The following is a 27,099-nucleotide window of genomic DNA, read 5'->3' as shown; positions in this document are numbered from 1 at the left end:
AAAGAGTAACTGAATTGTTCAGCAGACATAAGTTACAGTCCTGGGAACTGGCAACTTACCAGCTATGTGAGACAGATGTCAGTTTCATTAATTCTAAAATAAAAGAGTGTAGAAACTGATTTCATAAATATTTTCACACTATTGGATTCTTCCCCTTCTCAATCATAATATAGGCTTGTGAAGAGAATAATGGCCATGAATTCTTTAAATACTATTTTCAAAATGCTTCAATATACCTATTTTATTTTCACAAGAATTCTATGACACACAGAATAGACAGTATTATTAACATTCTACAAATAAGTAAACTGTCTTTCAGAGCAATTAAATGACTTGCCCAAGAGCCCCAAACTGAGAGAAGGATAGAGACTTGTCAATCTTCTTTTTCTTTTTTAATGTTTGTTTTGGAGGCAGGGGGGGAGGAGGAGCATTGAGAGAGTGGGACAAAAGATCCGAAGTGGGCAGTGAGCCTCATGAGAGCTCAAACTCACAAACCATGAGATCATGACCTGAGCCATCCAGGCACTCCTCAATCTTGTTTAATAACTCGTTCTACTATGCTACAGGATTTTGATCTAGAAAACTTGGGTGCTATAAAAAGTCTATTTTTGGCAGTCAACTGTTGTTTCTTATTGGCAATGTAATAATACATACCTATACTTATTTTATATACTGGCACTATAAAGAAATTAAGGTTTGATTGCAAGGAATTACCCTTAGAAACCATCTGTCAATGTCTGCCATATTTTGGTAAAGATATTAAACCCTATCTTTGAGACTGCAGTACTCTTTTTCAAAAAATGCTTAGACAGATCTGTCCACTGAGAGTAGATATATAGAATAGAATAGGTCCATAACAGAACCCCAAATAAAACTATCCTATGTGGAACTCCTGGGGTTTGAAGTGGCTCTAAAGAAATTTATCACAGATTCTCTGCAGATCTGCTGAGCAGACTCTCATTTTCAATCTTGCTCATATAAAAACTTCAAAGCCACTGCTTTTTCAAAAGCTGATTACCTTGGTGAAGACTGTCCATCACTTCTTGTGAGAGGTTGAACATTTCACTATCCACTAATTTGTGATGCCAAGAAAACTGCCAACAATCAGAGTTAGAAGGGATCATAGTAATTTCCTACTTTGAAGGGACCGGGTGACTCAGACAGTTGAGTGTCCAACTCTTGATTTCAGTTAAGGTCATGATCTCATGGTTCATGAGTTCAAACCCCACATCAGGCTCTGCGGTGGCAGCATGGAGCCTGCTTGAGATTCTCTCCCTCTCCCTCTCTCTCTCTACCCCTCCCCTGCTCACGCTGTCTCTCAAAAACGAATAAATATTTATTAAAAAAAAAAATTATTGGAGCACCCACGTGGGTCAGTCGGTTAAGCCTCCGACTTTGGTTCAGGTCATGATCTCACAGTTTATGAGTTCAAGCCCCTGGGCTGACAGCTCAGAGCCTGGAGTCTGCTTCAGATTCTGTGTCTCCCTCTTTCTCTGCCCCTCCCAACTCATGCTCATACTCTGTCTCTCTCTCTCTCTCTCTCTCTCTCTCTCTCTCTCAAGAATAAACAAACATTTAAAATAATAATAATAATAATAATAATTATTATTATTATTTCCTAGTTTGAGACCTGTATTTTATAGACTTCAAGTAAGCCCTGAGTGATTATTGACTAAGCCACCCAAAAGAACTGTCACTGTGTTTTCCTATTTGGCATACTTTTACTACATAGTGTTAAACCATTGTATAGCTACACGTTTAATGGTAGAGACGAAAGTTTTAACTCTAAAGGTTAAAAGCAAAGACTGTGAATTATCTCTGGATCTTATTTTTCCATACCATTCCTATTCTACAGTAACATCATGTGTCGGGCTAAAAAGTGAAGTTTGAAGGTTATGAATTTATATGTACACATTCAAATATTCAAACTTTAGAAAATAAAGGCTCAAAATCACAAATAAAAAAGATGTTACATTTAGTATTGCTCACTTCTATCTGAATCAACAGCTCCTATTGACGAAAACAGATAAAGATTTTTGCATCTCTAATAGCGTGTTGTCTTATCAGGATTCTGCTGTCCTAAAGCAACCTTAAAAAATGCTGAATGGAATGATGAACAAATGGAAAGAGAAAGAAATCCCACAGAGTAAGAACACTGGATACTGCCATCCTAAAACAACCCCAACAGATGCCCTCATAAATTAAAAGAATGAAGGGGAAGGGGAAGGAAAGGAAAAGAATCCCACAGAGAAAGAACATCGATCACATCTTCAAGGCAGGCAATATAATGCTAACAGCTAATGTGCTGGAAATTAGATTTCTCCTTTGCTGAGATTCTACCAAATATCTGCTATCAGAAATCAACCTTATAATACACAAAAGTTTTATATAACCACAAAATCCCAAACTGTGTATTATTCAAGTTCTAGGATATTAATTAGAAGCCACTGCCATAGCCTCTCCCCATATTCTACACCCAACATAATGTTACCAAATTTTAAAAAATATAGTACTCAAAACTTCCTCCAAGGGACCACTGTAAAACCAAACCCTGGAAAGCTGAATGGTGAGCCTATGGTCTAATACAACAAAATTAAAAGGACAGTTGAGAGGAACAAAAAGTTAGTTGCCAATCAATATTAGAGTCCCTAAAAAAAAAAAAAACAAATTCACAGTGTTTTCATTCAGGGTCTCCTGGGTAGCTCAGTTGGTTAAGTGTCCGACTCTTGGTTTCGGCTCACGTGTGATCTCACAGTTCATGGGTTTGAGCCCCGCATCAGGCTCTGTGCTGACAGTGCAGGACCTGCTTGGGATTCTCTCTCTCTCTCTCTCTCTCTCTCTCTCTCTCTCTCTCTCTCTCTCCCCCCCCCCCCCACCCCCCCTCTCTGGCTTGCTCTCATGCTCTCTCTCCCTCCAAAAAAAAAAAAAAAGAAGAAGAAGAGTGTTTTCTTTCAGAATACAGAAGATGATGGCTGGGTTACAGGGAACCAACAGTAATAAACAATGATTGATGGGTGCCATGAAGGCAGAAGGAAAAGAGATATAAACTGGAACCTCAAGATTCTGCATGACTTTTAAACACTAGAAGTTCATTTACTCAAATTTCATTAATTCCCATTTATAAGCAAATACAATATAAACATATTTTAATAATTATAAATTAAATTAAAATATTGTGGTATAATTCAAAGCTAGACTCTAAGTTTCTTGAGGGTATCATATTTGTACTCATGTCTTCACACTGAGATTGGCAAGTGTTTATAAGCCTAGTTTATGATTATACAGGCTTATATAACACATGAACACTTGTAGTACTATATTTTGTTATTTTAAAGAAAATCACATCTCTGAGTATTCTATAATTCAGGTTCTCATTAAATCAGACAAAACTTCTGGATCATCCTTTACTTAAAATGTTCACATCTGATTGTATTTTCACTGATAAATAACACCCATCCATCTGGTAATACAAGAAATGAGCTCAACTTTTCCGTTTCTGGTAATTACACAGCAGAGATCTTGATCATAAAAGAGGAAAAAGTATTTTTTTCCTGAAAACCCACTACATAATTTGTTAAGCCCTGGGTCAGATACACCAGCATCTAACCTTCGAGGACATTAAAATCTAGCATTTAATCAGTCAAAAATAACCAGACTATGTCACTCGTTTTACAATTTATTTATTTTTGAGAAAGAGAGAGTGCATACATGCACACACGAACACCCATGAGCGGGGAAGGGGGGGGAGAGGGAGGGAGAGAGAGGGAGCGAGAGAGAGAGGGACAGGGACAGGGACAGGGAGAGAGAGAACCAAACTATTTTTTTTTTTTAATAATCATTGAGCAATTTGTTCTGAATTAGTCTTATTTTCACTAGTATGTCAACTATAGAAATATCAGAAGCTCAGTAGAATTTTAGCCACTTTAAAACAAATCTAAAATCTTAAGCTCTAAAGTTTCAGTGAGTTTGGGAACTATTCTCATCTATGTTTCAAATAATGAGAAGACTAAAACAATAACCAGAGAATCTAGCATAAAGGCAGCACATGACTGTTAACCTCTGCATTCATACAATATATCAATATTTACACAGAAAAGGGGTGAGAAGAGCTCAGGCCAACAGCCACTATTCTTTTGTGTGGAATAATTTTTATTCCCTGGGACAAAAAAGTTATCTTTACTTTTATTCCTTTTTCTCTACAGAGGTTGTTGGGAGCTATGGAAATGTACCAATACATGTTTATCCATGCTCTGAAAAAGGTTTTCCAAAACTACATAAATCAGACATCTCACTATACCAATTACATTGCACAATTTTAGGATATTTACCTATGACCATGGGAATGAATTAATGGCTAAAAAAAAGAGCAAGTGCTAATACCAAGCCTTTAATTTTATGGCATAGAAAGTAATGCTATACTTTCTAAAATCTGGAGCTCTGCACTTCTGGCCCAAAGCCCAATAAAAGATAAGATTCCAATATAGTTTATGTTGCTCCGCTCTGTGGAAAGATCCCAGAAACACAAAATAAATTGGGCAGGAAAGAACACCAGGATGGAGATCGTTTATAACAGAACACAGTCTGTCTCACCACATGCATTTGCATCAAGCCCTTTAGTTCTCAGACCCAGCTACAGTTCCAGGGGTACTCTACCTTCCAGAAGATCAGACACTAGTAGAAATGGACTTGTGAGAGTGAAGCAGTGAACCAGTTTCCAAAATAGCTGAACTTTGTTTCCAGAAGGTTAAGGATATTATTCAACCTGGACGTTGGTAATATTGTCTCCAAGTCGGGGGGCCCTGGGTGGCTCAGTCAGTTGAGCGTCCAACTTCGGCTCAGGTCATGATCTCACAGCTTGTGAGTTTGAGCCCCGCATCGGGCTCTGTGCTGACAGCTCAGAACCTGGAGCCTGCTTCAAATTCTGTGCCTCCCTCTCTCTCTGCCCCAACCCACTCACATTCTGTCTCTCTCTCAAAAATAAATAAACATTAAAAAAAAATTTTTATCGTCTCCAAGTCAACAAAGCATGACCTATTTAAGCAGAATGAATAAAGATGCTTCAGAATGCTTTCTAGTCTAAGGCTCAGAGTTTATTTTGGAGATTAAAAAAATTCTCCCTTGCAAAAGGATACATATGCATTTGTTGCATTTCTAAATTACTCTGCATTCTTCAACCAGGTTAAGTGTAATTAGAGCAAACTTTGAGCTTTATTCAGTGCATCAGAGGAAGATTCAGTATCTACAATTCTTCATTTGTGAATATTTCTAGTAATACACAAAAATAAACAATTATCAAGCAAAGTAGTAGGTAAGCACAAGACCCTTCAGGGTCTATGGACTTTGCACTCTTTCTTAAACCTGTATGGAGGGCATGTGAAAACCAGTTTCCATTTCTCAATTTCAGAATTAAATTACAAGAGTTTATAATTAATTAAAAGAAGCTGCTTGGGTCTTGCAAGTGATAAATATGAGAAGATAATTCTCATATTGGAATCTCTAGGATCATCACAGGAACTCTTTGGGTGGCTTGTTATCCAAACAAAAAAATTTTTTTAATGTTTATGTTTCAGAGAGGAAGAGAGCACTTGAACTGGGGGAGGGGGGAGAGAGAGAGACAGAGAGGATACGAAGCAGGCTCCACACTGACAACACAGAGCACCATGCAGGGCTCAAATTCACAAACCTTGAGATCATGACCTGAGCTGAAGTCAGACGCTCAACCAACTGAGCCACCCAGGTGCCCCTAATTGCTTTTATTTACAAGAAAAAATTTTAAATTCCATTTGGGAATAAGGGTAAGCAATTCTACCTGTGTGCCACTCAGAAGTCTTTTTTGTAAGATTTTCAGAACATTTCTAGTTTATAGAAAAGTTGCTAATATGGTATAGATGATATAGAAAGTTCCTATACACCTGGAACCCAATTTCCCCTATCATTAACATCTTATGCTAGTTTGGTATATTTGTTACAATTAACAAACCAGTATCGATACAGTATTAATTTAAGTCCATACTTCATTCATGCATTTCCTTAGCTTTTACTAATTTTTTTTTCTGTTCTATAATTCCATTCAGGATACCATATTACATGTAATCACATTACATTTAGTTGTCATGTCCCTTAGGGTCCTGTTAACAATGACAGTTTCTCAAACTTGTTTTTGACGACCCTGACAATTAGGAAGAGTACATATCAAGTATTCTGTAGAATGTCCACCAATTTGGGTTTTTATGATTTTTTTTCTCATAGTTAGACTAGGATTATAGTCTTGGGGGCCAAAGACCATAGAGGTAAAGTGTCATTCTCATTACATCATATCAGGGGTAATTATCACTGCTGATGTTAATCTTGATCACCTGGCTGAGGGAGTATTTGTAAGTTTCTCCATTTTAAAGTTACTCTCTCCCTTTCCATACGGTACTGTTTGGAAGGAAATCACTACTCACCACACTTTAAGGATGGAGACTTAGGGTCACCCTCCTTGAGGGAGTACTATCTACCAATAAATAATTCTGAATTCTTATGCACAGTAAATTTGTCTCTTCTGCCACATTTATTTAATCAATCACTAAGTATAGCAGTATGGACTCATGGAGTTTTATACTTTGGATTATAATCTATTACTACTTTATTTATTTTGTTGCTCAAATTTCTCCAGCTTTGGCTACTGGGAGCTCTTTTCAGTTAGCTCTTCTGTTCCTTTGATGTGGTTCCATCATTTTGTGTGTGTGTGTGTGTGTGTGTGTGTGTGTGTGTGTGTGTGTGTGTGTTTTAAGTACTTCCTTTACTTTCTAGCATTACAATATGCTCCACGCTCATCTTGCATATTTCCTGCCCCAGTTCTGGAACTCTGTTTCTCCAAGAGCCCTGGTTTCTCTTACTGGAGAGTGATATTAAAAACCAAGATCGGGGCGCCTGGGTGGCGCAGTCGGTTAAGCGTCCGACTTCAGCCAGGTCACGATCTCGCGGTCCGTGAGTTCGAGCCCCGCGTCGGGCTCTGGGCTGATGGCTCAGAGCCTGGAGCCTGTTTCCGATTCTGTGTCTCCCTCTCTCTCCGCCCCTCCCCCGTTCATGCCCTGTCTCTCTCTGTCCCAAAAATAAATAAACGAAAAAAAAAAATTAAAAAATAAACAAACAAACAAAAAAAAAACACCAAGATCTGGGTGCCAGGTATGCTTGTCACTACTGTATGTCATTACTTCTAAGGTCATTACTTCAGTTGACCAAGCAAGAAAATATAAGTGTGTATATGAATCTGTGTGTACACACAACTATAAATATTTCCATATGTAACCATCTAAAATAAGCTACACATGAGCTCTTACTGATGTCTCCAAATCCAATCCATTAGGACATAGATCATCCTGAACCCCCCACTACCTTGTTTATCTGTAAACTCCCAACAGTAAGAAGAAATCTGACTTCAATCAGCAACCATCCATTTACTTTATTGTTCAATTTCAGTATACATGTATAGTAGTTATCAGAATTGTTAGCCTGTACCCTGTGGGAAACAACTTTATCAACTGGAGTATAGTATTTATGTATAGGTCTTTTGCCTTTAGTCTTAACAGACTCCACTGACTTCCAAAGTTACTAAAGGTCAGCACCTTTTCCTCCTACCTCTTCAATGAGATGGTTTCTTACATCTGTAATACAGTAAAGTCTGTTTTGTCACACTGTCTTCCACCCTGGGATCTCGGAATCCCCTAAACTAGTTTTTAAATTTGCATATATTAAAGTTCCCTCTCTGTGAAGATAAAGTTCTACAAAGCTATAAAGTTCTATAAAGCTATAAAGTTCTGTGTGTTTTGACAAATGCACAGGGTCATGTGCCCATCATTCTAGTATCATACAGAATAATTTTACTGCTCTAAAACTTCCCATGATTCAATCCTCCTTCTCTCCTCCCAAACCCCAGCAACCGCTGATTTCTGTACCATCACTTTAGTTTTCCATTTTCCAGAACATCATCATATAGAGTGTAGCCTTTTCAGACCAGTTTCTTTCACCCAGTAAGAGGCATTTAAGATTCACCCATGTTTGGGGCACCTGGGTGGCTTAGTTGGTTGAGTGTCCGACTTTGGCTCAGGTCATGATCTCACAGCTCATGAGTTTGAGCCCCGCATCGGGCTCTGTGCTGACAGCTCAGAGCCTGGAGCCTGCTTCAAAGATTCTGTACCTCCCTCTCTCCCTGCCTCTCCCCAACTCGCCATGCTCGCTCTCTCTCTCTCTCTCTCTCTCTCTCAAAATAAACAAGCATTTTAAAAAAATTAAGAAAAAAATATTCACCCATGTTTTCTTGTGGCTTAGGAGCTGATGTCTTATCACATAACAACATTCTATTGTATAAATGCACCATGGTTTGTTTATTCATTTACCTACTGAAAGACATCTTAGCTATTTCTAGTGTTTGAAGATTATAATAAAGCTGCTATAAACATTCATGTGCAGGTTTTTCTATGGTTTTAAGTTTCTTGATGATAAAAATTCTCAACAAAGTGAGTATAGAGGGAACATACCTCAACACAAGAAAGGCCATTTATACACTGATAAGCCACAGCTATTATACTCAGTGGTAAAAAGCTGAGAAAGCCTGGGGCACCCGGGTGGCTCAGTCAGTTGAGCATCCAACTTTGGCTCAGGTCATAATCTCACAGTTCATGGGTTTACACCCCACATCGGGCTCTCTGCTGACAGCACAGAGCCCACTTTGGATCCTCTGTCTCCCTCTCTCTGTGCCCCTCCCGTGCTCATGCTCTTTCTCAAAAATAAATAAAACATAAAAAAAAAAAAAAAGGTGAAAGCCTTTCCTCTAAGATCAGGGGCAAGACAAGTATGTCCATATTTATCACTGTTGTTCAAGATAGTACTGAAGTCCTGGCCAGGGCAATTAGGCAAGAAAAAGAAACAAAATCATCCAAATTGGAAAGAAATAAAACTGTCACTATTTGTAGATGACATGACATTATATATAAAAAGCCCAAAAAACTGTTAGAATAAATGAATTCAGTAAAGTTGCAGGATATAAAATCAATGAACAAAAATCCTGTTGCATTTTCATAATAACAAACTATCACAAAGAGAAATAAAGAAAACAATACCATTTACAATTAATCAAGAAGAATACAATACCTAGGAATAAATTTAACCAATTTTAACCTCCTTGTAGGTGATAACTACAAGATATTAATGAAAGTGGTTCAAGAAGATGCAAATAAATGGAAAGATATTCTGCACATGGATTGGAGGCATCAATATTGTTAAAATGTCTTTACTACTGAAAGCAATCTAAATTCTAATGGCATTTTTCAAAGAAATAAAACAAGTAATTCTAAAATGTGCATGGAACCACAAAAACCCTGAATAACCAAAGCAATCCTAAGAACGAAGCTGGAGGTATCACACTCCCTGACTTCAAACTACATTGAAAAGCTATAGTAATCAAAACAGTATAGTATTGGCATGAAAATTAGACACATCGCTCAAAAGAACAAAACAGAGAGCCCAGAAATAACCCTGTGCATATATGCTCAATTAATTTACTACAAAAGAAGCAAAAATATACAAGAGGGACAGGACAGTCTCTTTAACAAATGGTGTTGGGAAAACTGGGCAGCCATATGCAAAAGAATGAATCTTGACCACTATCTTACACCACGCACAAAAATTAACTCAAAATGGATTAAAGATTTGAGCATAAGATGTAAAGCCATAAAACTATTAAAAGAAAACACAGGCAGTAAGCTCCTTGACACAGGTCTTGGCCATTATTTTTGAATCTGACACCAAAAGTGAAAGCAACAACAACAAAAAGTGAAAGCAATAAAAGTAAACAAGTGGGACAACATCATACTAAAAAGCTTCTGCACAGCAAAGGAAACCATCAACAAAATGAAAAGGCAACCTACTAAATTGGAGAAAATAACTGCAAATCATATATCTACCTGATCAGGGCCTAATATCCAAAATATATAAAGAACTCACATAACTCAATAGCAAAAACACAACTGATATTTTATAAAATGGGCAGAAGATCTGAATAGACATTTTTTCAAAGAAGGCATACAGATGGCCAACAGGAACATGAAAAGATGCTCAACATCATTAGTCAATAGAAAATATAAATCAAAATCACAATGAGAGATCATCTCATATTTGTTAAAATGGCTATCATCAAAAAGTTAAGAAAACAAGTTTTGGCAAGTATGTGGGGGGGAAAAAGGGAAGCTTTGTGCACTCTTGGTGGGAATGTAAATTGGTGCAGCCACTATGGAAAGCAGTATGAAGGTTCCTCAAAACATTAAACTACCAGATAAACCAGCAATTCCACGTCTGGGTATTCATCTGAAGAAAACAAAATAATTAACCTGAAAAGCTTATATATACCCTCATGTTCTCTGCAGCATTATTTGTAATAGCCAAGATACAGACACCTGAGTGTGTATCAATGGATGAATGGATAAAGAAACTGTGATACCACTGCACACTTGTCAGAATGGTTAAAATTAAGAACTCAGGAAGCAAAAGATGTTGGAAAGGATGTGGAGAAAGGGGAACGAACCCTTTTGCACTGCTGGTGAGAATGCAAACTGGTGCAGCCACTCTGAAAACAGCATGGTGGTTCCTCAAAAAATTAAAAATAGAACTACCCTATGACCCAGCAATTGCACTACTAGGTATTTACCCAAAGGAAACAAAAATGCTGATTTGAAGGGGCACCTGCACCCCAATGTTTATAAGCAGCACTATTGACAATAGCCAAAGAATGGAAAGAGCCCAAATGTCCATTGACTGACAAATGGATAAAGAAATGGTATGTGTATGTACGTATGTACACACACACAGACACACACACACACACAGGAATATTACTCAGTGATCAAAAACAATGAAATCTTGCCATTTGAAACAATGTGGATGGAACTAGAGTGTGTTATGCTAAGCAAAATAAGCCAGTTAGAGGAAGACAAATACCATATGATTCCACTCATATGTGGAATTTATGAAACAAAACAGATGAATATAGAGGAAGGGAAGGGAAAATAAGATAAAAACAGAGAGGGAGGCAAACTATAAGAGACTCTTAAATACAGAGAACAAACTGACGGTTGCTGGCCAGGTGTTGGGCATGAAGGAGGACAACTGTTTGGATGAGCACTGGTGTTATATGTAAGTGATAAATCACTAAATTCTACTCCTGAAATTATTATTAAACTGTATGGGGGCGCCTGGGTGGCGCAGTCGGTTAAGCGTCCGACTTCAGCCAGGTCACGATCTCGCGGTCCGGGAGTTCGAGCCCCGCGTCAGGCTCTGGGCTGATGGCTCGGAGCCTGGAGCCTGTTTCCGATTCTGTGTCTCCCTCTCTCTCTGCCCCTCCCCCGTTCATGCTCTGTCTCTCTCTGTCCCAAAAATAAATAAAAAACGTTGAGGAAAAAAAAAAAAACTGTATGTTAACTAACTTGGATTTAAATTTCAAAAAATCAAAACAGAAAAGAAAAACTGTGGTGTGAATATTATTCAGCCATAAAAAAGGAATGAAATTTTGTCATTTGTGATAACATGGATGGACCCTGAGGGCATTTTGCTAATAAGCAAAATAAGTCAGACAGAGACGACAAATAGCATATGATCTCTCTTATATGTGCAATCTAAAAACAAAAATAAAACAAAACAAAACAAAACAACAACAAAAAGCATGCTCACAGTTACAGAGAACAGACTGGCGGCTGCCAGAGACAGAGGGTAGGGCTTAGGAAGAATAGGGGTCAAAGGTGAAAAGAAAAAATTAAAGTAAAACAACTACAACAACAAAAGAAGTTTCAACAGAGCAGTTAACCATCAACTCTTCTTCCTGAGCAACCTTCCAATTCTGTTAACCATCCACCAAAGCCATCAAAATCTATTCCTACCAACTTGGTGGATCTGTCCAAACAGCCTCAAGTAATCTAATAAAATTTTCACTTCATATCTGCTAGCCACTCTTTACAAAGCTCATCCATGAAATGAACTCAACTGAGTATACATTCACTAAGGGCCTACTATGCACTGTACTAAAATTCAAAGGATGAAACCATAGTCTTGGCCCTTAATGAGGGAAGCAAAGCATTTCACCTAGAGCACAAAACACCACAAGTGCTTCACAGAGCACCCAGCAGCTACCTCTCCCTGCACTAGCTGTCTTAACTTCAAGTAGGAGCTAGCTTGGGGCTCTCTAGGGGTATGAACTGCCTGCATATTTTTATTTGAGCCTCTTCTCTTCTGCCACTATGCACCTGAGCTGGCTAAATTCCTAGCTGTCTTGAAGGTCTGACATAAATTCACTGTCATTGTATATAGGCATTCCTGAACCTTCTTCTATCAATGCAACACCATTCTTCTCTCCATCCCTATTTTCCTTACAGAGCTTGGAATCATATGCCAGTGATATTCCTGAGAATGTAAAAACAAAAAGACCATGCCAAGAATGATAAAACTGAAATGCTTTAGCACTTCTAATTTAATATTGTCTGTATCTCTGCATTTCTTACATTTCCCAGTAGAAATAAGAAAATAGTATAAGTAACTCAACCTCTGCTGTTCATATGCAAAATGACTAGACAATGCAAAATGACTATAAGGAATAAAACACATTTTGTTCTGCAAATCTGTTCCTCTCTAATTAACATCATAAACGTATTACTAGGCACAAACTAACATATGAGGTTCAAGAGTATATCCGACCCACTTCTGGGAATTTATCCTATAAAAATAATTCAAAAGAATAAAAATATTCTATGCAGAAAAGTGTTCATTGCTACCTTATGTAAAAACCTGAAAACCAGAACAATACCAAAGTAGAAAAATGGATGAGCAAATATGAATAAATTAGATCAATGCATAATATATAATACAAAATAATTTTAAAAAATTAGAAGTATGTGAAATGTCCAACAGAATGACAAAGTAGTAGTAAGATATAAGATCATAAATATGCTTACACATTGCAAATGTATGTATATAATGGAGAGACTGAAAGGAAATATATAGAAAAGGATTTAGGTAATGAAATTAGCCACATTTTTCCTTTAAATTTTTCTTTTACAATAGAAGTTTAAAGAAAATAAAAGTTATTGTATTTCTCCACTTATACTGCGTTTTGCAGGTTCTTCCAAATCACACTGAAAAGGGGTGGAGGGAAAGGCATAGGAGGTGAGGGGATTAACTGAGACCAAGAAAGAAAAGCCACTCAGATATGTGACAGCCTGGTTTGAATCCAAGCTCTGTCAGCCATTATCTCTGCAACCGTGGGACATTTACTAATCTCTAAGAATCCCTTTATAAAATTGATTCTTAACATTTTGTGGGAAAAAAAAAGAAATAGTGTAACAAGTGTATGATAACAAGTGTATGGTTATTATTCCATTCATATATGTGTTGATCAGATAATAGTGTTGAAGAGAAATACTGTGAAGACTATTAACATAATCTTAAAGTAGCACATATTTGTGTTGATTATTTGGTGTTGGTGAGACTACAACTTCTGAAAATCTTTTGAATTTTTTTCTGTAAGAGCCCTATTATTTAAAAAAAATTTTTTACTTGGAATAATTTATTTGATAGTATCATCTAAAAAATTACCAATTGATTTTTGATATTTCAAACACATTATTTACACTCATTTTACTTGTTTTACTTTTTGTACTCATTACAAGGCTTTTTAACAAATAAATTTTGATTCAAGAAAGAGGCTCTGCTTTACTCATCTTTGTATTTCCCCAGCACCAGATACAGTAACGCGTATAGTCAACAATCAATAAATACTTGCCAACTGAACTCTTTAACCATTTTTTTCCCACCATTGCAGAATTAAAATTATGCAACGATCTGGCTAAGGAACAGTTAATCACTGCACATTCCTAATGTAACTTTCCAAAAGGGAATTCCTATTTTATGCTAGAACTGTTTTCATTAAACTAACAGAACGTCGCAATCTAGCACTCACTGGTAGTTAAAGACAACTCAGGATGAGAATTTAACAGCCAAAGACAGAAAGTTGTAAAACGCTCACTCTTACAATTGTCAATGAGACTGATGCCTAAGACAAAAGTTTCCCTCACCTTAAGAAACCTGAGAAAAATAAATTTCTAAGTAAATATGTGATATTTACTTACTAAATATTACTAAATATCCTTTTAGGGGTAAAAAGGAGGAAGAAATTCTGGTTCATCAGATCTGCCAGGAGTCAAGAGCTGCCTTTTTGTCCTTGACACGGCACACTGCATCCCCAGAACTAATATCCATGAGGGGTCTCCAGTATTACCTTACCTTTCTGTTCCTACCCTTGCCTTTGACTCTCTCGTTCATTTACTGCCACATTCAAAAGAATGTTTAAACTGCTATGCCACTGCCAACAGCAAATATAGAACCAGTGATCAGCTACAGACTAGAACACTATCATTAGGATCACCCCCCTCCTCTCTGAGATAGGAAACTTAATGGCTGGCCACTACTGCATGCCGGTGTACTTGGGAAACCTGCCTGAAGTCTGGTCAATAAAGATGAATGCTAACAAGGCACAGAAAAGCATCTGCAAAAATTCTGCCCTCTTGGTAAATCTTCTTTGTTTCAACTTACTCTACTGAGCCACAAGGTATAACAAACTGTTTAATCCTGTCTGATTTGTAACTAAGCAGCTATGCTTTACTGATGGAATCGGAAGGTAAGAGATACAAATCACATATTTAATATTATAAAGGCATCTACATTATATATGATAAATATAGACACCCTGAAGAACTAAAGAAGTACCCTACACCGTGCCAAGCACACAATGTCAAAACAGTGAAAAATGTTAAGACTCCAGCTCATAATTAGTCATTCTACTGCTAGGGAGGTGATGGCAGGCAATTTCTGTGGGAAAAGTAATGTCTGAGCATGGAACAAGCAGTCTCTCTACCAAAGAAGTGGACACTTAAGAACTGCTTTAGCCTACTCATAAATATTCCCACTCACTCAGAGACAGACGCCAGGTGATCTACCTAACCTACCTGATTCTGAGTAGAAGACAGTATAAGAAAGATGAAGCCAAAGAAAGAACAAGTGTTTTCTCATTTCGTTGATCCACTATAAGAAATAGGCTGCCTGTTCTCCAAAGACACTTTAGGATTTTTCTCCCACTGACTTTAACTTCTTTGATCCATCTCCAGAATCGTAACATTATAATTGTTATATAATTACCATTTTTTCTTACAGAAGCCAACACACACACACACACACACACACACACACACACACACACCCCATAAACTTGTCCTCTGAACTACAAACACACAATTCTACTAAATATATGTACAAATGCAAAAAGTTGGATTCAAATTCTCTCTGATTCTTTGACACACCCTGTTTAAGTGGTAGTTCTATGACTTATCTTTACTGGTCACATTCATTCTTTAAAGGAGGATTTCCGCATCCTTGCAAAAAATGAGAATACCACAATCAGCCCCCAAAAGAGTTCAGAATTACATGTTAAGTAAACAAAACACTACTATATTGTGTTCTATAATGTAAAATATGGTTAAACCAAGCCAACCATTACTGCATGGCAATTTTGATTTGGCTAGGTTTGAAAACGGATTATTAAATAGTTCATAAAACATTTTTTAAGTTAAAATTCCTGAGCTTTGAAAGAAAACGGATAAATCAGCACCAACACTTTATTGTTACAAGTAACATCACCAATAATTTGTATAAAGAAATAGTCTCCTTAAAAATAAAAAATCATTTTTAAAAGGTTAAGAGAGGGGCGCCTGGGTGGCTCAGTTGGTTGTCTTTTTTTTTTTAATTTTTTTAAATGTTTATTTATTTTTGAGACAGAGACAGAGTACAAGCAAGGCAGAGTCAGAGAGAGAGGGAGACACAGAATCTGAAACAGGCTCCAGGCTCTGAGCTGTCAGCACAGAACCTGAAGCAGAGCTTGAACCCAAGAACCATGAGATCATGACCTGAGCCGAAGTCAGACGCTCAACCAACTGAGCCACCCAGGCACCCAAAGTGTCTGACTCTTGATTTTGGCTCAGGTCACAATCCCAGGATCATGGGACTGAGCCATGCACTGAGTTCCACACTTAAGATTCATCCTCCCTCCCTCCCTCCCTCCCTCTCTCTCCCCCTCTGTCCCTCCCTCCCTCTCTCTCCCCCACATCTGTTCCTCCCTCGCTCCCTCCCTCCCTCCCTCCCTCTCCCCCACTCACATTTGCTCTCTAAAAATAAAAAAGAAAAGGTTAACAGAAGTCAGCAAAGGCTATATTTCTATGGTTTCATTATGCTTAGAGTTACATAAAGGAAACAAAAAAAAAAGTATGTCTTAGGGCTAATAAACATCCAGGTTTTTTTCTAGATTAAAAAGATACTTCCTGAATTCTATAGATCACTTAGTAACTATGGACTGAAAAACATATATATACACAATGAAGTGATCCAGGTGTCACCAACTTGAACAAGTGATCAAACTTAGCTACTAGTACCAAGAGCAGCACGACCCAATTCCTGGGAGCATCTGATGTGATGCAATAAGGAGCACATGTCATCTATAAAGCACTCTTGCAAAAAAGTGTTTAGGCTGAATTTAGTCATAAGGAGACCAATTAGACAAATGTGGAATGTTGGACACTATATAAACTTGGACTTGACCAAGGCTTTAGCTCTTAAAAAAAAAAAAAAAAAAGTCAGGAAAAACAAAGAAACAAACCAAAAATGATACAGAAACCACTGCATATTAAAATAAAATTAAAAAAGACATAATCAAATGCTTAAACCTTGACTGGATCCTGGATTAAAGACAAATTTTTTTTTAATTGCTGTAAAAAACATTTTGGGGACAATTAGGAAAATGTAAATAGGGTCTGTATATCGAATGTTATAGAATTAGAATTGTTGACTTTTTCTTAGGAACAATAATAGTATTGTGGTAATTTAAAAGTATTCTTGTTCTTGGAATGCCTGGGGGGCTCAGTTGGTTGAACATCTCACTCTTGATTTTGGCTCAGATCATGATTTCACATCTTACGGTTTCCAGGTTTGAACTTCACATCAGGCTCTGTGCTGACAGCATGGAGCCTGCTTGGGATTCTCTCTCTCTCCCTCCTCTGCCTCTCCCCTGCTCACATTCTCTCCTCTCTCTCAAAATAAACAAACAAACAAACAAACAAACAAACAAACAAAAAAGAATATTCTTATTCTTAGGAACTGCGTACTGAAGGATCTGGGGGTGGGGGAGGGGGAGCAGCAGGATGTCTGAAGCCTGCACACAGCAAGGCAGCAAAGAAATAGCAGGAGAAGGAGAAGAGAGGGAAAGCAAATGTTAAAAAGTATAAATTGGTCAGTCTAACTGAAGGACATAATGATACTCGTTGTAGTCTTTTAACTTTTCTGTAGGTTTGAACATTTTTAAACTATAAAGTTGGGAACACGGAAGAATGGGTGTGAGGGAGGGCATCAATGTTTTCATCTTCTTGCAGTACTGTGCTTTGCCTGTATCTCCAAACAACACTCAAATTCATCATTACTTTTCTCTCAGCAGCAAAAGATGATAAATTAAATGCTGACGCATAATAGGCAGCACAGATAGAAAATTCTTTTTTTCCAGGCACAGTAAAATCTGCCTCAAAAAACATTCAGAAGAGAGCCCTTCAAGGGTGAATGGATTTAAAAGTCTTGTCTAGGAAACAACATAGTTCCCAAACCTTATTACATACGTTAAAAGAAAAGCCCCAATCAATTTAAGGAAAGCCAGTCAGCAGGAGTAGTAAAATATTTTCAAAAAATGCAAATCGTATCACCCATTTATAAATTTAAAGGCTTTATCAAACATGATTTATCACCACGGGCAAGAAAATCTTAACATTTCATTCGTTTATCTTCAAATGGGCTAAGTGTGAAAAGAACGCTGAACCAATATAAAAAGTTTAATAAACAGAAAGCATTTTTCCTAGTAGGATTTCATTACATTGCTTCCAATATGTAAAAGTAAAAAGAGTGAACAGTCTTTGAACAATAAGAAACTCCAAAAGAAGATCTGTAAAGAATAAAAAAACTATGCCACACACATAGTGGGAAAGCAAATACTTGTTAAACGAGTACTTACAGAAGGCAAAGAAAGTGCACCATGTGCCCTTAAGATATGCTACCACCCAGCAAAAGAGGGGCATGTGAAAAAAATTCCCCCTAATTAAGACTGTGACACTGCAATCATCAGATACATATACAGTATACCCTTGTCAACAAAAATTGATATAGTGGTGCTTTCAACAAGTAGATTTGCTCTATCAAAAACTAATCACAAGTCCTAAGGGGATCCTCCTTCACTAGGAAAAAACTCACAGACACATAGAAGGGAAAATGCCTTGCCCATAAGTTAAGAGGCTAAGTTCTAGAAACCAACAATATGGGTTTTTAAGAATCAGCTATTCCTTACAACCTCTGGAGGTTTCCAGAGCTACTTTTCCAGTGAGAAATCTTCAAGCCTGTAGAACTGACAAGAAACCTTTTGACGACATGGGGTTCTAATGTGGCACAATATCCTTGTGTATCCTATGGAAACAGACTCCCAGGAATACCAACCAGCTCCTTGTCCCTGACTGACCTCTTGAGAGACAGAAAAGCCTATATGCAGCTCAAGGATGCCTGCCATGCCCATGGTCATTCATTCTGCATAAGGAAAAAACTTTCACTTACATGTGTATAAGTAATTAGACCAAGAATCAGTACCTGAAGCAAGGCACAATGGAAGTGGCCAAGACGGGTAGGGTGAAGAGGAGTGGTTAGACGGGCATGGTCTAAAACGGTTGTCACTGGCCACACATGGTTATTGCTCACTTGAAATGTGATTAGTCTGAATTAAGATGTGCTGTATGTATAAAATACATGCCAAATTTCAAAAACTTATTAAGAATGTGAATACCTTATTAATAACTTTATTATATATTAAATATTTCATATATTTGGGTTAAAATGGTTAAAGTTAATTTCACCTTTCTAATTTTATTTTGCTTACTTTCTTAATACAGCTACCAGAAATTTTTAAATTACATGCTGTTCTGTTCATATAGCCTTTTTAAAGAGCACTGACACAATGAACAAATGGAGTTTGTTAAAAGAAGCAGCTGGGGCGCCTGGGTGGCGCAGTCGGTTGAGCGTCCGACTTCAGCCAGGTCACGATCTCGCGGGGTCCGTGAGTTCGAGCCCCGCGTCGGGCTCTGGGCTGATGGTTCAGAGCCTGGAGCCTGTTTCCGATTCTGTGTCTCCCTCTCTCTCTGGCCCTCCCCCGTTCATGCTCTGTCTCTCTCTGTCCCAAAAATAAATAAACGTTGAAAAAAAAAATTAAAAGAAGCAGCAACTTATTATTTAGTATGGGCATTTACCATGTTTCAAGTACATACTATTTTGTTGTTGTTGTTGATGTTGTTAAGTACGCTCCGCACCAGTATGGGACTTAAAAGTCCCAACCCTGAGACCCTGAGATCAAGAGTCACATGTTCTACAGACTGAGCCAGCCAGGCGCCCAAGTACAGGCTATTTTGAATATAGTATTTCTTTTATTCCTCACAAAAGCTTTAAGAAATATATACCTTCGTTCAGGGAAAGGAAAATGTGGCTTGAGAGGGTGCAAGGGGAGACAAAAAACAAAAAAAAGAAAGCAAAAAACCCACCCCAAATCACAAAGCTAATAAATACCAGAACAGGGATTTGAACTCAAAACTGATTCCAGAGCTTAAGCCCCAGAACCTCTAGGCCAGTAGTTCTCGAAGTATTGTCTGAGGACTATCATCATTACCTGAAAACTTGTTAGAAATGAAAATTCTCCAACTGTACAGCACACCCAGAGACCCAAACTCTGGAGGTGGGGTTTAGTTAGCAGTCTATATTTTAACAAATCCTCCAGATGCTGCTGAACTGATTCAGCCAAAAATTCTGAGAACCATTTCCCTGTGTTATCAGGTAGCAGCCAGTCAAATCCTCTCAAAGGAGCAGAACTTGAGAAGTCTGAGGAAAGCCTAGTCCCTGTTGCTATATCCTTTGTTGAAGCTCTTCAAGAAACATGCTCTATCCGGTAAGCACTGAGGTCCTGCAGTTGCATCCCGACTTTACAGAGCATCCCTTCAACAAACCCATCATCTAGTGCAGCATTTCATTTACGATCCTGATAAAGATTAAAATGCAAATAAAATCACAAAAATACTGGCAAAAAATACATACTTTTAAAATAATGTTAGGATAAAGATATAAGTATGAACCAAACCCTGACACTATAAAAAACTGATTAATTCAATAATATTAAAAAAAAGTCTTGAATTGCACAAAAACACAACAAGCTTTAAAAATAAAAACAAGGACAACTGGGGCAGGCTGACTTTTGCAACAAATATCACAAAGAGCTAATTCTTTCATTTATAAAAAGAATCACTACAAATCAAAAGAAAAAGAACCACCCAAGAGGAAAAGGTCTCTCCAAATTAACTAATTAAAATAAATGGGTCACAATAAAGGAAATGCAAATGATCAATTTCACTCACAGTAAGAGAAATACAAATTAAAATGATTTTTTTTTTCACTTTTCAGACTGGCAAAGATCAATGGGTTTAAAAAATGTGTCTAAAGGTAAGTTTCTAATATTCTAGCTCCCACACCCATGTCTTTTGATAATCAGTTTTTGGTGATTCCATTCAGGAACTGCTCAAGTCAAAAATCTTTATATCACACTTGATTTGATCGCTGTCTCTTCTTTCTCCTTCTTTCCCCCTTTCTCCCACTTCTGATCTGCCAGCAATTCTGCCAACTCCACCTTCAAAAAAGATTACAAATTCAACTATTTTTCATCACCCTTACTGTCATCACTCTGATCTAAGATATATGAACTCTCCCTTGGATTATTACTGTAACCTCCTAACTGCCCTTGCTCTTGTCCCCCAGTCATTTCTTAACACAAAAGAACAGCTCTAGCTGCTAAAAGCACATCAAATTATATCATCACTCTGCTCAAAACCCTTCAATGGATTTTCATCTCGTTCAGTAAAAGCTAAAGTCTTTACCATGATACCCAAGCCCTTACCTGATCTGAGCCCCTTACCCCTTGACATCATCTCCTATTATTCACCCTTTGCTCTCTCTGCTCTAGTCATACTGGCTCTCTTGCTGTTCTTAATCAAGAAAACTTCTGCCTTTGGATCTCTGCACTTGTGTTCCCTCTGTCTGGGATGCTCATCTTCTAGATATCGACATGGCTAACTCCCTCACATCCTTCAGATTTTTACAGTGACATTCTCTAGTCACTGTACCTAAAATTTTACTCTCCAATCCTGGTATCTTATATATTGCTTTGAAGGCATCCCTTCATTGATTCACAGCATCCAAAGGCGTTAACAAAGTCTGGCAACTGGATTCTCCTTAAGCAGAGAATCTGGTGTGAAATTTCTTTTAGAAGCATTTTTTTTTTATGTGTTAAGAAATTTTATCAGGTTAAAATCTTGTTATAATTTGGTGTGGGTCCACTGATTTTGAAGATTTCAGATTTCAGTCTTCAGCACTGCCAACTTTCTTTCATTATTTTAACCCCCCTCCCATTTTTTTTTCCTGCTTTCCCTTTATGGAACTCCTGTTAGACAAAGTTTCTGAGGTAAATCACTCTGAATTTAGGCCTTTCTATGCAGTCACACAGCACTGACACCAAAAGAGCAAAACACTAACGTTTTCCAACATGACTGTCAAATGTCCCACATAGTTATTTCTGATAACAATACCAGAGCATGTTCTCCAACAAAACAGTCATCCTCAGCAGTAGGAAGATGTGAAATACAAGAAAGAATTGTAAGCAAACACGAGTTAAACTCACAGTTATATCTAAATATATCGCTATTTTTTCATTTTTTTAAACTATACATTTTAGCTAACTCCAAAGAAACATTGATTATCAAAACAATTTAGGTGCCCTTATCCAGTCTAACAGCATCTCAAACTTAAACATGCCCAAAACGCAACTTATTTTCCCATCAAAACTGCTTCTCTGGCAGCCCATTTCATCTCAGTAAAAGATACTTCTATTCTTCCAGTTGCTTAGACCAAATATCTTGAGTCATCTTTGACTTTCAAAAAATTCTCTTAGAGATACCTTCAAAGTATATCCAACACTGTAACAGTTCTTCCCAACTCCATAGTCCTGGACCACACCATCTGATCTCAAATTCGAATTACTGTAATAATCTCCTAAATGGACGTTCTGCATCCTCCTTTGCCCCATGTATCAGCCCAAGGAACCCTTTTAAAATTATGTCTGATCACATCACTCCTTGGATTTCATCAAACCCTGCTCTACGCTGGCTTCCCGTCTCATCCAGAGTGAAAGCTCAAGTTCTTACTAAAGCCTGCAAGGTCCTTACTAACTCAAGTCTCTTGTTACTTCTGACTCCATCTTTTTACCAGTCTCTTAGTCTTTCAGGCTGCACCAGCCAACAGTGGCATTTTGCTGCAGCTCCTAGAACATATCTTAAACACTCTCCAGCCTCAGGGCCTTTATATCTGCTGTCACTGTTGCCTGGACACTCTACCCCCAGAAAACCACATAGCTTGGTCTTTACCTAATTAACTCCCTTACATAAAATAAGAAATCTACACATTCACATATTCCTTCTCCTAGCATCCCCTCTGTCCTTAATTATTCTTTTTATTTTCCATAGCACTCATTATCATCTGACACACTACATATTTATTTCTCTTCTCACAACAATATAAGGTTTTTTAGAAGTAGAGACTTTGCCACTGTCATTTTCTGGTATATTCCAGTGCCAGAATAGTGCCTAATATACATTAGGTGTTCAGTTAAATATTTGTGAAGTTAATAAAAACTAGACACTTTAAAAGCTTCTCATTACTCTATTTCTGGAGCCTAAGAGTCCCTGACACAGAGTATACTCAGAAAATGCTGGAGAAAGGGAGGGGAGGGAGGAAGAGCTAACAATCTACATTGAGACCACATTCTTTTTTTTTTTTTTTTAATTTTTTTTTTCAACGTTTATTTATTTTTGGGACAGAGAGAGACAGAGCATGAACAGGGGAGGGGCAGCGAGAGAGGGAGACACAGAATCAGAAACAGGCTCCAGGCTCTGAGCCATCAGCCCAGAGCCTGACGCGGGGCTAGAACTCACAGACTGAGAGATCGTGACCTGGCTGAAGACGGACGCTTAACCAACTGCGCCACCCAGGTGCCCCGAGACCACATTCTTTTTTAATTTTAATTTAATTTTTCATTTTTTGAGAGAGAGAGAGCATGCACACAAGCAGGGGAGGGGCAGATGGAGACAACCTTAAAGCTGACTCCGTGCTACGTGCAGAACCCAACACAGGGCTCAATCCCACAGTCCTGGGATCATGATGAGAGTCGAAATCAAGAGTCAGACGCTTAACAGATTGAGGCACACAGGCGCCCCAAGGCCACATCCTTAAGTGAACAAGAGGAACAAGAGTTGTTAGAAGCAATATGAAAACAAATCAATGTCAAAAATTTATCTTAGAAATGATGGCTGGCTTCAATGGAGACATCAAGCTAAGAAAAAACATTTAGGAAATAGCCTATTTTAATTTTGCAAAACAAAACAAAAAAAACTCCGTAAGCTTCCGGTTAGAAACTGTATTGAGGTAACATTAACATCTTGAATTATATGGGGGCAAACAATGAAGAATGTCAGGAATGGAGACAAGATGACAAAATAAACAAATTTCAGAGCAGTGACATTTCTGGCAGTGAGTGGGGGAATGGAAAAGAGTTGGCAGCAGATGCAGCAAGACACCACTGCAAGGACAAAGTTTGGCAGGAACAGAAAGTATAAAGGTCAAACTGGAGATACATATTGAGACCACATATTTACACAGCTTACCAGGAAAGCAGCATTGAAGTTCATACCCAGTGATACAGAAAGAATCCTATGTGCTTCTACAGTTATCAGGAAAAGAGCATGAATCACACAGTCAAATGGGGTAATAAGGCCGCTGTGAGGGCACAGATAACGTTACTATGGAAACTTTGCTTTTTTTTTTTCAACTTATTGGCAAAATTAGCATTTTACTTCTAACGTAGCATTAAAAATTTTACCAAAAAAATCTAACTTACACAGTATTTATTGTGTCTCAACTCCAACAACTTTATCAGTAGTTTTCAAAACGTCCTGCAAGTAACTAGAACAGTTCCAAGACTTTCCTGAGAAACTCAGAATTTTCTCCCAGAAAATACTAAATGTATTAAAAGATATTATTTTAAATTTTTTTTTTTCAACGTTTATTTATTTTTGGGACAGAGAGAGACAGAGCATGAACGGGGGAGGGGCAGAGAGAGAGGGAGACACAGAATCGGAAACAGGCTCCAGGCTCTGAGCCGTCAGCCCGGAGCCCGATGCGGGGCTCGAACTCACGGACCGCGAGATCGTGACCTGGCTGAAGTCGGACGCTTAACCGACTGCGCCACCCAGGTGCCCCTTAAAAGATATTATTTTAAAGAGGAAGTTTCATTTTGAAGGCATGTCCAACAGTAATAATACTTCCTTTTAAAGAAAGAGAAGTTGAGGGGCACCTTGGTGGCTTAGTCTGTTAGGCGTCTGATTTTGGCTCAAGTCATGATCTCACACGCAACGGGCTCTGTGCTGCCTGCTTCAAGTTCTGTGTCTCCCTCTCTCTCTCTCTTTCTGCCCCTTTCCTGCTAGCACTCTCCCTGTCTCTCTCTCAAAAATAAATAAACACTTAAAAAAAATTTTAATAAAGATAGTGCAGTTGAGACCAAGGAAATCATGACCTAGGGTCACCAGATCCATACCAGTTTCCAGTGAGAAGAGTCAGAAAGTCACCTAAACCTATCTGGCTCTTGCTTCTCTCTCCACTCCTCTTAACCCTGATTCAACAAAGTACAAGCAAATGGTTTCAGAAGTTCTGCATCAGGACAGTAGTGTTTACACGGGGGTTAAGAGTTAGATTCTTCTAAGTCTGAGGCAGGTGACCGAACTACCATTTGAAAGCAGACAATTACTGCATTGAGAATGCTTATGATTTCTTCAGGTTTTATAGGTTTAGGTTTGTAGTCCCAATACCACACACAAATACAGGTATCCTCATTTTTCTCAGAATAAGGTATTCCAGGATATTCTAAATCTCTATACAAGCGAATTCTATTTTTTCTATTAATTTCCTATTGATTGTAAAGTTATGACAACAGTGTTACCAATTAAAGGCTAGCTATTGTTACTGGGAGGACTTTTAGAACAAATTCAAAACTCTAAACCATTTTTTCAAAACCTAGGAAACAATCTCTCTGAACATCATCATCTGTAACCTCTGACTCCGCATATCACAGAAATGAATTTCTCTCATGCTTGGAGATATGGGGCCTACCTCACTTCGACTCCCCCACATTTGTTCTGAGTATTTACATTATCTCCTAGAGCTGAGGTTAAATTTCAAACTTTGTCAACGGGTGCCATAATCTGATCCGAAGTAAAACCCTACTCCAATCTAAATATTTTAGAGATTTTTCCAAGGTCACTGATCTCCAAGATAAATCACTGGCCTACATTCAGGAATAAGTTTTAAAATTGGTAAGCCATAGGCTATCTGAATAAGATCATATGTTAGTCACCTTTGTATTCCCCTCCATGCTTAGAACATTTAGCAAACATTCTGAAAACTTTTTTCACAGTCACAGTTATGACTTAGGCTTCTTAATAACATGGTATGAAGTAAGTTTGCCTTTCACCATATAATAAAGGAATAAATAACGAGTGGAAATATCCTTCTTTCAGGGTATGTATGGATGGTTGAATATAACATTCCTGCTTTCTTCAAAGATTCATCTCTTGCTATATACCCTTTCTTAAATTATGATAATTTTAAATGATAAAAGTAAGTGATTTGCCAAAAATGCTTAAAAAAAAGAAGCTGGGTCAATGTAAAGCTGGACAGAAGACTCAGGGAGTTTTACTAACATTTATTTTTATATACTAAACTAAGGATTAAAAACCCGCAACAAGGGGCTAGCCACTATATGTTATCTAAGGAAACTATGTTATTTAAAGAAACTAGTGGTTATTTCTTCACTTCCCAAAGTAAGGCATTTCTTATGTGCAGATGACACTAGTAAGCAACTTACTAAGTACAATTTTTGGTGCCTATCGTAGAATGTTATTCAACGATTGCCACCAGCCTCAAATCTGTTAAGTCCCCTCCTAGTTGATGAATCTGATCAGAGTTCAAGGGCAAAGGTTACAAACTGAAATGTTTATGGGAACTGGGCAGGTAAGAGAAGTGAGTAAAGTAAGCTGGGTTCAGAACAACATGAAGTTTTAAGTCTGTAACAAACTCAGGAATGCCTGTCAGTCTAAAGGGGCAACATCTACTCAACACCTGAAGGCTGGAAACACACCAAAATTAAAAAGAGGTAAGAAAAACAGTTTGTTAAGAGAAGCCAAACATTCATAATTTATGTAAAAAGCTCCCCTAGTTTTAAAACACTGAAGGCCTGGGCGCCTCGGTGGCTCAGTCGGTTAAGCGTCCGGCTTCAGCTTAGGTCATGATCTCGCTGTTTTTGAGTTCAAGCGCCGTGTCAGGCTCTGTGCTGACAGCTCAGAGCCCGGAGCCTGCTTCAGATTCTGCATCTCCTCCTGTCTCTGCCCCTCCCATGCTCATGTTCTGTCTCTCTGTCTCTCAATAATAAATAAACATTAAAACAACTTTAAAAAATAAAAAATAAATAAAACACTGATGGCCAAAATAAACACATTCATAGACAATGTCTACTTTGTGTTTCCTATTAAAACACACATGCCCCTGGAAAAGTAGGTTAATCAATTTCCATCTAGGGATATGAGCATAATGCCTTTAGCACAATGCCTTTAGTACTCAATAAAGACTTTTGGGTTGGACAGACCTTATATTACAAGACAATTCAGATGTTAAAAGAGAGTAGAAGAATAAAAAGCAAATCTCACATAGCTTCACAATTTCACAGATATCTGCCTCTCTTGTCCTAAACGTTTACCTCTTCTACATCTTAATACTCCTTTCTCTGTTCCCCTTTCCTGTTCTGTA

General features: G+C 37.9%; 1 protein-coding gene and 1 long non-coding RNA gene across 2 annotated transcripts in view; both read right to left on the bottom strand.

Moving 5' to 3' along the window:
* The window catches only part of ZFAND3 (zinc finger AN1-type containing 3), a 328,034-nt gene that overhangs the window by 138,873 nt on the left and 162,062 nt on the right, over nt 1–27,099 (bottom strand). The gene's annotated exons all lie outside the window — the stretch shown is intronic.
* Nucleotides 9,811–24,985, bottom strand: LOC125165301 (uncharacterized). The gene is made up of 3 exons (XR_007152055.1): nt 24,973–24,985; nt 21,089–21,093; nt 9,811–9,943 (listed from the first exon to the last, which is right to left on the bottom strand). It is a non-coding gene; the product is annotated as an uncharacterized LOC125165301 (long non-coding RNA).

This window comes from Prionailurus viverrinus, chromosome B2, assembly GCF_022837055.1.
Source record: "Prionailurus viverrinus isolate Anna chromosome B2, UM_Priviv_1.0, whole genome shotgun sequence".
Classification (NCBI taxonomy): Eukaryota; Metazoa; Chordata; class Mammalia; order Carnivora; family Felidae; genus Prionailurus; species Prionailurus viverrinus.
This window is presented reverse-complemented; position numbering and strand designations above follow the sequence as displayed.